At 39.1% G+C, this 12479-nt stretch overlaps 1 protein-coding gene across 1 annotated transcript in view; it reads right to left on the bottom strand.

The window, feature by feature from the left end:
* The window catches only part of UBE2G1 (ubiquitin conjugating enzyme E2 G1), a 107197-nt gene that overhangs the window by 71623 nt on the left and 23095 nt on the right, over window positions 1-12479 (bottom strand). The window lies entirely within an intron of this gene.

Here is a 12479-nt window from a genome sequence, read left to right as displayed (position 1 = left end):
CTACAGAGTTACAGGATGGCAGAAAGTTTGGCTTTTAGTAATTTACATTATTAGCAAGCTATCCAATCCCCTTGGTGACCATATTTACATAATACTGCCCAGGCATTTGGTAAAAGTTACAAAGATTATAGCTAGAATGAACGATCATTATCAAGTAAAGCACTCAGTGCAGATAGGAACAAAAAGAAAAATATTATAGACGCAAAATCAAGTATACAATGTTAGTGTCAAAATGTAAAGCATTTCAAATTGAGTCCAAATAAACTACCCTTGATCCAACTATATGGGGTCTACATGAGACAAATCCAAAAATAGAGACATTGAGAGGAAAAGATAAGACAAAATTTTATTAATCTTAATGATTACAATCTATAAAGAAAATGTTTCTAAGCCTATATACTGTCCAAATTTATGTTTAATTGGAGCAAAAACACAAAAAATACTGGGCAGAAATAAAATAGAAATCTTGAAAGATTAAATAGACAAAATGAAGCAATAGCTGAACATGTGTGATGAGATGAAATCCCACAGACCAAATATAGAACCTGAGCCTACAACCACTCGTAAGTTTCAAACTATAAACCATGATCTGACAATAAACAAATTGCCAGTTAATAATCATAGAGAAAAATACCCTTGTTGGGGGAAGACTTGCAAGTATATCTCTTTCCAATATACTCCCTTCAGAGGAGAAAGTCACATCATCAATATATAGTATCAGGCATACAACCACTAAAGAAGCTAACCATATAACCACCTTTGATACAGCAGTCAAGTTATATTGCAGAGGAAACTTCATAGCATACTTTCAACTGATCAAGAATTAAATGTATAAAGCATCTAACACAACGATACTTAATAAATATATAAACCATTAGAAAACAGAAGCCAGTATAATTAATTCTAAAACACAGGAATTGTATTTTAAAAGGAGAAGAACACATAAACCATTAACTGGACCTAAAAATTAAAGGTGTATACAGATATAAATTAGGAATGAAAATGAATGATGATACACCAGAAAACAAGTACAAATTACATTTCCAGTAATCTTAAGCCACTAAACCTTAAATCTAGACAAGATAAATGGTTTTCTAGGAAAATATGAACTGTCATATGGAATCAAACAGAATTAGAAAACAAATGCATCAAGGATCTCCAAGTAGCTGAATTTAAGTTTTCAGAGAGCTATTTCTTCAACCACCCCAAACATCAGTCTGATTTATTTTCATACTGTTTTTTACCAAAGGCAATTTTTAAACTAAACGATTCTATGAAATATAAAAGAAAACTTCCCAAATCATTTCATAAAGTCTCATGCATTGCCAACCAAAAAATACTCTTGGGAATAAAATTGTAATCACAAACACTATCTAATATTTACACTCTATCCCTGGTACTGGTTGAGCCTAATACATTAACTCATTTATTCCCACAATAATTTAATAGACTGGGGTGAGAGTCAAAATATGAACAGCAGAGAAAAGTCTGGAGTTCCTTCCTGGACAGTTCAAAAGGTTACTGAGCTTGATTGCTATCTGATAGGTTGGAGGTTCAAGTCTGTTAGGTAGCGGGATAAGGGGGTTGTCCAGATAACCAGCCGCCCCCCCCCCCCACTCACTAACCAGCCATAAAGACTAATTGGGCATGCTCCAAATTCAAGCTCCAGCTAGGTAGGCGGTACACCTGAGTAGGCCCAAACTAGGCCAGGTGGGCTTAATTCAGCCAATGGGGCCAACCAATACCTTCGACCACACCTCCCAGGCGAAGGCCCTAAATACAGGAACCTAGGGACTATGATAGCTCTTCAGTTGCTTCTCCTTCTGTTTGGCTGTGCCATCGTCTCTCTCTCTCTAGCCTGAGGCCACCATGTGTGGGTGTGCAGTCCATTAAGGTTGCCCATGTTCAGTGACTGTAAAACCTGTCCTTTATAAAAACCCACTTGGATCACAAAGCAGGCTTTGGCATGAATTCTTTCTCCATGAAGCCAAAAAACGAGGTATTTCCCAACCAAGAAACCTACAAGTCCACCCAGAGGCATCTCAGAAGCAAGCCTGGAAATCACTTCCAAAATACCAGCCATTAGAAACCCTGTTGATACAGAGGTCAAAAGCAATCTCCATGCCACACATTATCACTTTCTAGTGACCCAGGAGGAAAGACAAAAGCCAAGGAAAGATTTGCTAGAGCCACAGCCAATTAGCAACCAACCTGCACATATTTTAACAACTTGTACCTGGTTTTGTGGTTACTAGGATATTTTTACACCACAATATTGTTGCTAATTCTTACTGCCTGCCCATCACCTAACAACTATTTATTATCTACACTTTATTGGGGAGGAAATGGACCCAGAGTAATTGGGGTTTGAACCTACACATAGCCCCCAGAGATTGAACCTACACATAGCCCCCAGAAATTAGGCACTAATCTCTACTACATTATACGGCCTTCTTTAGAACAAAACATTAGTTTAAAAAAAGCCCAGCGATAAATGTTAAAGGTGTCATTCTTTCACAGATTCAAGGGAGGTGCAATCTCTCTTGAGGAAACATCAAGTTAAGATGAAGGTGGAAAGGCATTCATTTTTATTGTTGTCGAAAAACTTTTCATAAATGCAAGGTGCACTCCATTCCTGGTATTATTAAGGAAAGAGAATCCAATAACAAGAAAATGTAAATTTATTAAACATTCAATCAGGCAACTCTTTAAGTAATTCCATCTTTTATTCAGTAATGCTGAGAGTTATACTCTTTGTTTCAAAGCATGATCCTTTATCTCTCCTCTCTACTCACTTTATTTAGAGCAGTGGTTCTCAACCTTCCTAATGTTGCGACCCTTTAATACAGGCCTTCATGTTGTGGTGACCACCAACCATAATATTATTTTCGTTGCTACTTCATCACTGTAATTTTGCTACTGTTATGAATCGGGAGGCCCCTGTGAATGGGTCGTTCAACCCCCAAAGGGGTCAGGAGCCGCTGTTTAGAGTAAAAAGCCCAAGGCCTTACAGTGAGTGGTCTGAAGTCTGTACAGGGCCTGATATGCATTTCTTACTCAGCTGTCTGACTTCATCTCCAACTACTCTCCCCAATGCTCACCTTTAGCACCATCAAATCCCCATGAACCCCATGAACACAAATTCCAAAAAGAGGGGGGAACTGATAGCAATGATGACTGTATAATCCCACTCAGGGGAACAAACAGAATTGTAGGTGAATGGCTATAGTGAACAGTGTAACACACAGATAATAATAATTTATAATTTTTAATTATATAATTATAAAAAACAATTTTAAAAAGTTTCAAAGAGAGAGATGTTAAGAAACAGAGAGGAGAGGGGAATCTTTTTTTTCAGTCTGTCTTCTATTTTGTTTTGTTTTAATTTTAATAAATCATTTTACTGGGGGCTCTTACAGCTTTTATAATAATCCATACATCAATTGTATCAAGCACATTTGCACATGTTGCCATCATTTCCAAAACATTTTTTTCTACTTGAACACTTGGTATCAGCTCCTCTCTTTTCTCTTCCCTCCTCCAACCTCCCACCCTTGATAACTTATAAATTTTATTTTCATATTTATATCATCTGCTGTCTCCCTTGACGGACATTTCTGTTGTTCAGCCACCCCCCATGGGGCCAGGAAGGAGGGGAGAGGCGTTGTACATCAATCATTGTGATCAGTTCCCTTTTCTCCCCCCTTCTTAGTATTGTTAGTCTCATTATTGGTGGTCCTGAGGGGTTTATCTGTCCTGGATTCTGTGTGTCCAGAGCTCTTATCTGTACCAGTGTACATGTTCTGGTCTAGCCAGATAGAACTGGGGTCATACCTCTATAAATGTCTTTTGCCTCCTAGTTCTTTCCTCTATTTCCTTTTACTTTCCTCCTGTCCCACCATAATTTGGTTCTTGTCCTTCCTCTTGGCTATAATGTACTTGATCGAACCCCACCAGGCATTCTATGCCCTCCTTATCATTGATTTTAGATCTCTTGTTCACTTGTCCCTGGGTTTGTTGGCTCCCCGCTTCCTTTTCCCCACACCTCCTCCTCTGGAGGGGAATTTTTAAAAAGTATACAGCGACTTTGAAAATTTTCATTCTCTTTTCATTCTAATCTTCTATGAATTTTCTGAAGCCCTCTCATAATATTTAAACATGTATAAGATTATCAGCAGTATAAGACATGGGCTTATCACTAAAAATACTCAAATATATCCTACATGAAGGCACATCAAATGCAAAAGTCCTAGGTCAAAACTTTTAAAATATACAAACCAAAACCATGAAAGTACTGAAAGAACATGTAAGGACAGGGTGGAAACATTTTTTATAAACTTGGTTTAGGCAAAGTCTGAACTCAGATACAAAAGCTAAAAGTCACAAATGAAAGACCAAAACTTGACAATACAAAAACTTGAAACTACCCAAAGGTTTGATTGAAGGGGCAACCCAACCCACTGCCGTTGAGTCAATTCTGATTCTTGATCCTCAGTTTCCAAGGTTCTACGGGAGCACAACGCCTCATAGTCTACCTCAGAGCTGATCATGGATTTGTGATTAGCAGCCCAACACATTACACCACAGGGGTTCCAAAAAGCAAGCAAGGAGAGAGACCCAAAGATAAACTGAGGAGAAAACATGTAGCATATGACAGTTAATCACTCCCAAAATAATTAAGGGGCACTGACTACTCAGAAACTACATTAAACCCTCCTTCCCAAAAAAACCAAAAAACCCTCCTTCCTCACAAAATACACACAAATGGCTAACAATCACATGGGAAAATGCTCAGAAATCATTATTAAAAGAAAATCAAGTAAAATATCAATTTTATCCATCCGACTGAAAAGTGATTATTGATTTTAACCACAATCGCTAGAGATATGAGCCAAATATGTACTCCCAACCAACTGTAGGAGGAAATGTCAATGGGGACAATTTTTATGGAAGGCCATAGCTCAGCACCATGTTTTATAATTTATTTTCACACTTTCATTTAAAATCCACTTCTAAAAAGTTACCCTGAAAATAACACCATAACTAAATTTTTTTAAAAACCACAGTCATTGAGGAAATGATCACACTTAATTTCACCTAAATTTCAGAAATTTTTTTCATTCAATTATATTTGACAGTTCCCCATTTGTCCTATTTTCTGGTCCCTCCCCCTCTTTTTTTGTTTTCTTTCACCTGCCAAGGATATTTCCTCCCAGTTCTTTTTCTTTATCCATTTGAATTGATTCATTTCATATAAGGCTTTACTTTCCTTATCTGATAACCCTTGGCTGTCCACATTTAAATGGTGGAAACTAGAAATATCAGAGGACTGAAAACCATGTACAACTTGAGAAATGACACCTTCATTCCCTGTAAGATATATTGATTGGTGTCTGGTTAAAAAAAATCTCAGTATAGCTTTAATTTGTGCTCTTAGGAATAATACCTAGAATCTTCAAAGCTATTTACAAGATTCTCCACAACCTTTTCATGTTCTTGCCCATTTTTTCTTTCATGCTCACTTATTTTTACAGAAATTTCATTTAATTTTTAAAATCAGTGTTATTAAAATTAATTTGAATTTGAAAAACAAAGGGCATACCAAGTTATAGTTACTCTTTTTTCTGGGCTCACAGCTTTTTCATCTCTACAGTCTTAAGTTTTTCAACATATTCTTTTTCATAATTGAAAAATATTATCTTACAAGGTTGATAACCATAGTTTCTTTCACCCTCTCATTCTTCCCCTTTCCACCCATCTGGCCTACAAATTTCTAAAAAGGGCTTGCTGAGAGAGTTGGGGGCCAGAGGTGTTTTAGTAAATATCTTATTTGGAATTTTAACTTTAACCATTTATCCCATAAACAGACATTAGCTCTTCCCACCTAATAATGCATGCTGCTACCTGAAATATTTTCACTAACATTTCTGTTTTCAGTCTTCCAGGGTCATCCCAAAACTCGCTTTTTTTTTTTTTAATTTAATCATTTTATTGGGGCTCATACAACTCTTATCACAATCCATACATACATCCGTTGTGTCAAGCACATTTGTACATTTGTTGCCCTCATCATTCTCTAAACATTTGCTTTCTATTTGAGCCCTTGGTATCAGCTCATTTTTCCCCTCCCTCCCCATTCCCCCTTCCCTCATGAACCCTTGATAATTTATAAATTATTATTTTGCCATGTCTTACACTGTCCAACGTCTGCCTTCACCCACTTTTCTGTTATCCAGCCCCACCCCCGGGGAGGAGGTTATATGTAGATCCTTGTAAATGGTTCCCCCTTTCCACCCCACCCTAAACAGGTTTTCAATGAAGCCTTTTTCTCTAAAGGTAGTCTTCTCCTCCTCTGATTACTGTCTATAACCTTGAAACTTAGGTCTTTCATATAGCATATTAATTTCCATAGTTTGATATGCTTTTGTAGACACTTCAAGATCCATGCCTAAAGTCATTTGTTTTATATCTTAAAACATTATTTGCAAATGCTGAGTCACTGTTATCAAATGAGAGATGCTGGAAAGCATAATTTATGTAAGTAATTTAGGCCCAAAGGTATAACAAGCTTTTAATTCAAATCAATGCCTCTTTTAACTTCCTTCTCTAGTTTCCAACTTTCTCAGATCATCTAAGCTCATTGCCAGAATCAATTCTGACTCATAATGACCCTAAAAGACAGGGCAGAAGTGCCCCTGTGGGTTTCCTAGACTGTAATTCTTTATAGGAGTAGAAAGCCTCTCTCTCTTCCACGGAGCAGCTGGCAATTTCAAACTGCTGACCTTGCAGCTCAACTCATAGCCACTACACCACCAGGGCTTCCTGCTAGATCATCTAAAGCAGGTTCTCAACTTTCCTCATGCTGCGACCCTTTAATACAGTTCCTCATGTGGTGGTGACCCCAACCATAAAATTATTTTTGTTGCTACTTCCTGTCATTTTACTATTGTTATGAATCGGGCAACCCCTGTGAAAGGGCCGTCCTACCCACAAAGGGATCGCGACCCACAGGTTGAGAACTGCTGATCTCAAGGTCTCCTAAAAGTTCTCACATCCTAAATTTTGACTTGGTCCCTTTTACTTCTTTCCCAACAACCCAATCAGAACCTAGAATTCTGTATCACCAAGATCTGATTCTCTGACAGAGAAGCCCACTTTGACTAAGTACTGGACTCACTAATCAGACATCTTCATTTCTCCCATTCATCCTTCCAACCCATCTCACCCTAAACTGAGTGATATATACATGGGTTTTAAGTGTTCTTCAACTTTATTTCAAAATACAAATGTACCTAAATTCAGAGAAAGACTCAGAATTCCCAAGTTTGTCCAGATTCCAACTTTCCTTCCAATATTCCCACATCACTTGCCTGGCGTTATAACTGGCCCTAAAAAATGGCAAATAGCATTCATGAGTATTTTTTCTGCTACTCCCATCATAACCAAAGTATAAGAGTTCTGTTTTGTATTAGACAATGTTACAATTTTGCTAGAAACTGTTAACCCACAACTATAAGGAACAATGACTGAGTCCAGCAACATCTGGAGGACATTATATGCTGATGAAACAAATAACAGGATGAGGTCAAATGTTCAACAGTTACCTGAAAGCCGAGGACTGAGAGAAAAGAAGCTAGATAAATGGAAGCAGAACAAACAGAATGAAAATGAGAATGTTGATAGTATCACAGAATAATATGGAAATTGTTAAGTGAAAATCTAATTTGCTGTGTAAACTTTCACCTAAAGCACAGTGAAATACTTTGAGTTTTTAAACAAATATTAAGTAGAAAACAAAACACTTTCAAAACCATCACAATAGAGGGGAAATACTGAACAGCATTACAAATTCTCATGGGCTCTAAACTCTCTGAAGCCATGGAGAGTAAAAAAAGCCCTGAAGCTACTACCCTGAAATAATCTTTCAACCTGAAAGAAACCAACATCCATGTTTCTAGCCAAGACTTACAAACTGGGCCCACTTAGACATTGCCCCAGGAGCCCTGGTGGTGCAGTGGTTACGCACAGGCTGTAATCCACTAAGTGCGCAACTCAGAACCACCAGCAGCTCGGCAGAACAGGGCTTTCTTCCTCCAATAAACAGTCTTGGAAACTCACCACAGTAATGATACCCTGTCCTAATGGGTCGCTGTGAGTTGGCATCGACTTGATGGCAATGAGTTTTGTTTGTTTTTTTGTAGACTCTTCTCCAGAAGGTCCTACCTTCTCTTCTGTCATTAAGTTTTCCTTCTCTGCTGGATTCAATCTCAACAACAAGCATGCCGGGGACAGCCCCAATCCCAGCTATGTGGATCCCCTCCCCAGAAGAATAATGCACTACAGAAGACAGAACTGATGATACAGCCGGGGAGAGGGGCGGGTCTGCCCAGACCACATGGGAGCAAACTAAGGGGGAAGGAGAGAGAGAGAGAGAGAGAGAGAGAGAGAGAAACTGCATCCTGGTCTACCACCAAGCACCGAGGATGACATTCCTGCCACAAGCAGCCAATACACGGAGAGGACCATAGGGCCGGCCCCACTACAAGACATGACATCCCCTCATTGACCCATAGCACTAAGGGGGACAGCACTGGAGACACAGTGCAGGTATTGTGGCCAGTCTGACACACACACGCCCCCTATGCCGGGGTGAAGTACGAAGGGAGAGCAACATAGCAGCAGAGGAGCAAAGCAACAAAGAACCCAAAGACAGACTGGGGGCGGGCTTGGCACCTCATCACATTCGATCGGAAAACATTCATATGGGTCAGCAGACAGACCTGGAACTATATAGACTTTATGTTTTCTTTTCGTGTCTATATCTATTTAAGTTAGGCAGGATAAACAATCCCAAGGAGAAAACAACAGAAGAGCCCGTTCTGGGGGGACATGGGAAAGGGGGAGGTAGGACAAAGAAAGGGAACAACAAGTGATCTAAAATTGATAGCAAGGAGGGCACAGAATGCCTGGTGGGGTTTGATCAAGCACAAGATAGCCGATGAGAGCTGAATGAAGGTCGAACATGATAGTGGAGCAGGAGCAAAGTAAAAGGAAATAAGAGGAAAAACAGGAGGCAAAAGACATTTATAGAGGTATAATACAGGCATGTACATATGTAAATATATCTATATATAAAATGATAGGGATATAAGTCTATGTACATATAGTTATAGGTTAAGTATTAAGGGAGCAGATGGACATTGGGCCACTACTCAAGTCCTCTCTCAACACCAAGAAGCCTTTGTTCTAATAACCTGACATTCTGTGATGCTCACCTTCCCAACAGGATCGCTGAAGACAAAATGGGTTCATAAGCTAATGTGGTAAAGAAAGCTGATGGTGCCCAACTACAAGATACAGTGTCTAGGGTCTTAACGGCCTGAAGATAAACAAGCAGCCATCTAGCAGGGAAGCAACAAAGCCCACATGGAAGAAGCATACCAGCCTGTGTGGTTTTGGGGTGTTGACTGGATCAGGTATCAAGCATCAGAAGACCCAAAATAATCACACTGATGCGAATGAGGGGGGTCGGAATGGTGACCCAAAGCCCATCTGTAAACAACTGGACATCCCCTCACAGAAGGGTCACAAGGAAGGAAGGAGTCAGCTAGGGTGCAGTATAGCGTCGATGAAACATACATTTCTTTAGTTCTTTAATGCTTCCTCCCACCCCCACTATCATGACCCCTGTTCTACCTTTTGGCTAGACGAGAGCATATACACTGGTACAGATAATAGCTCTTGACACACGGAATCCAGGACAGCTAAATCCTTCAGGAACAGTAATAAGTATTGATACCATGAGGGTAGGGGGAAGGGGGTGGGGGCAGATCGCAATGATCGATGTATAACACCCCCCTAAGAGGACAGTGTAAGATATTAAAATAATAATAATAATTTATAATTTATCAAGGGTTCATGAAGGTGGGAAGGAGGGTAAAAAGAGGAGCTGATACCAAAAGGAGCTGATGCCAACGATTCAAGTACAAAGAAAATGTTTTGGAAATGATGATGGCATCATATGTACTAATGTGCTTGATACAACTGATGTAAGGATTGTAATAAGAGCTATAAGAATCCCCGATAAAATTATTTTAAAAACAAATACATCAAGCATGCTATTTCTCCAACTTCTTAAAAAGTGAAATAAAAAAAAAGTGAAATCATAACTCCACATCCACAATTCCCACATCATTTCTCTTCTCCCTTTTACAACACAACTGTTAAGCATTATCAGCATTCCCAGTATCCAATTGCTCTCAAACTCATACCAATCAAGCCTTTTGCCCCTCACCCTACTCCACTGAAAATGTCCTGTTCAAGTCACTTTTTATCAATACATCACTGTCAATCAGTCTGTCTTTACTTTACCTTAACATGATGATCTCCCTCCCACCACACACTCATATTCAACTCAGTCAAAGCTAGCTAGTTCCATCCTCTTAGTTTCTCAGGCCAAATATCTTGAAGTCATTCTTGGTACGTTACATCTCTCTCAAACGCTACTTGCAAAAACCTAATCCACTTACAAAATACACCCAAGAATTCAATTATCTCCACTGTCCCCATTATGCTTCAAGTCAATATCCTATCTTGTCTGCCTTATGGTGAACGCCTCACTCTTTTTGCCTCTGCTCTTCTTATCCCTCTTACAGTCTGTGTTGAGCTGATGCACAGCAAGACTGATGCCGTTAAAATGTAAATCAGATCATGTCATTTCTCAGCTGAAAACTCTTTTAACCATTTGTTTCAAAGCAAAAGCCAAAGTTTGTACCTATCATGGTCACACTGGTCCCTCTGCTCCTCTGACACAGGGCGCCTCGCTCACTTCCCTGGGAGACTGTACCTGTAATTTCCCCTCCCAGCACCAGTGCTCAACCCTCTTCCCCTGCTACAGTTTCTCTCATACCACATACTTTTTTACCTTAATTTATATTATCACACTGAGCACAATTTCTCTGCCAACAAAACTTTTATGTTCTGCTCTTTCAAGTATCCACTTGAAAGAAATGCTTAGAAAAAACGAACCCTGGTAGCACAAGAGTCAAACACTCAGCTGCTAACCAACAGGCTGGCAGTTTGAACCCAAAGCCCAAAAAAAAAAAAAAAAAATTGACAATTTGCTCCCATAAGGATTACAGTCCAGAAACCCTATGGGACCATTTTACTGTCTCACATAGGGTCACTGTGAATCAGAAATCAACTCAATAGCAGCACCATTCCATAATTTCAGGTTGAGAAAAGCAAGCACTCAAATATTTGCTAAATGATTGTAGAATTAGATTTGAAGACTAACGTTTGAACTTCACTTCAAATTTAAAATACTGTTTAATTTCCACATGATTTTACAGATTGAAGCCATAAACCTTTATAACATGGCCAAACACTTTTTTCCTATGTAAGAGAGTATAGGAGATTTCATTTTCCCTTCTTCTTCAAACCACTTTTCCAGAAGTGGTGGGTTAGAAGACTAGTAAATTTCTCTTCGGTTGCAACAGACACATAAACTCTGGAGACTAAGGCTCTAGAGGTGTCTCTGGAAAAAAACTAACCATGATTATTAGCCAAAAGAAAAAAAATAAGCCAAACAAATACCCTTTCTTCACTAAGGCATTGCTAAGGTTATCCTCAATAGTTAATATTAAGCAAGTTGGTAATAAGGAATAAGTAATATACAAAAAAAGAAAAAACAGCTATTAATATCAACAGAGTGCAACAACGTAATGCATACCTCAAAGAATTTATAGCAGGAGAAAAATACAGTATGACAAAGTTCGCAATATAGCCTGTCCTAAAATCATATCATTGTGTGCTCACCTCCCCAATATGATCACTGAAGACAAATGGGTACCTAAGCAAATGTGGTGAAGAAAGTTGATGGTGCCCGGCTATCAAAAGATACAGCGTCTGGGGTCTTAAAGGCTTTAATATAAACAAGCGGCCATCTACCTGAGAAGCTACAAAGCCCACATGGAAGAAGCACACCAGGCTGTGTGATCACGAGGTGTTGATGGGATCAGGTGTCAGGCATCAAAGACCCAAAACAAAATTTAAAAATCACATCGATGAGGGGTAGGCAGAATGGAGACCCAAAGCCCATCTGTAATCAATCGGACATCTCCTTTCAGAAGTCTCAAGGAAGAGACCAGCCAGTCAGGGTGCAGTATAGCACCAACAAAACACACAACTTTCCTCTAGTTCTTTAATGCTTCCTTCTCCCCGCCCACCCCCACTCCACTATCATGACCCCAATTCTACCTTACAAATCCGGCTAGACCAGAATAGGTACACCGGTAGAGATAAGAGCTTGCAACATGGGGAATCCAGGACAGATAACCCCCTAAGGACCAATATGTCCAAATGTACTTGACACAATGTATGGATGGATGGATTGTGTTAAGAGTTGTTAAGAGCCCCCAATAAAATGATTTTTTTTTTCTTTTTTTTTTTTAAACATTTTATTAGGGGCTCATACAACT

This window comes from Echinops telfairi, unplaced genomic scaffold (genome assembly GCF_000313985.2).
Source record: "Echinops telfairi isolate 266 unplaced genomic scaffold, ASM31398v2 ScPeMD7_2010;HRSCAF=2546, whole genome shotgun sequence".
Classification (NCBI taxonomy): domain Eukaryota; kingdom Metazoa; phylum Chordata; class Mammalia; order Afrosoricida; family Tenrecidae; genus Echinops; species Echinops telfairi.
This window is presented reverse-complemented; position numbering and strand designations above follow the sequence as displayed.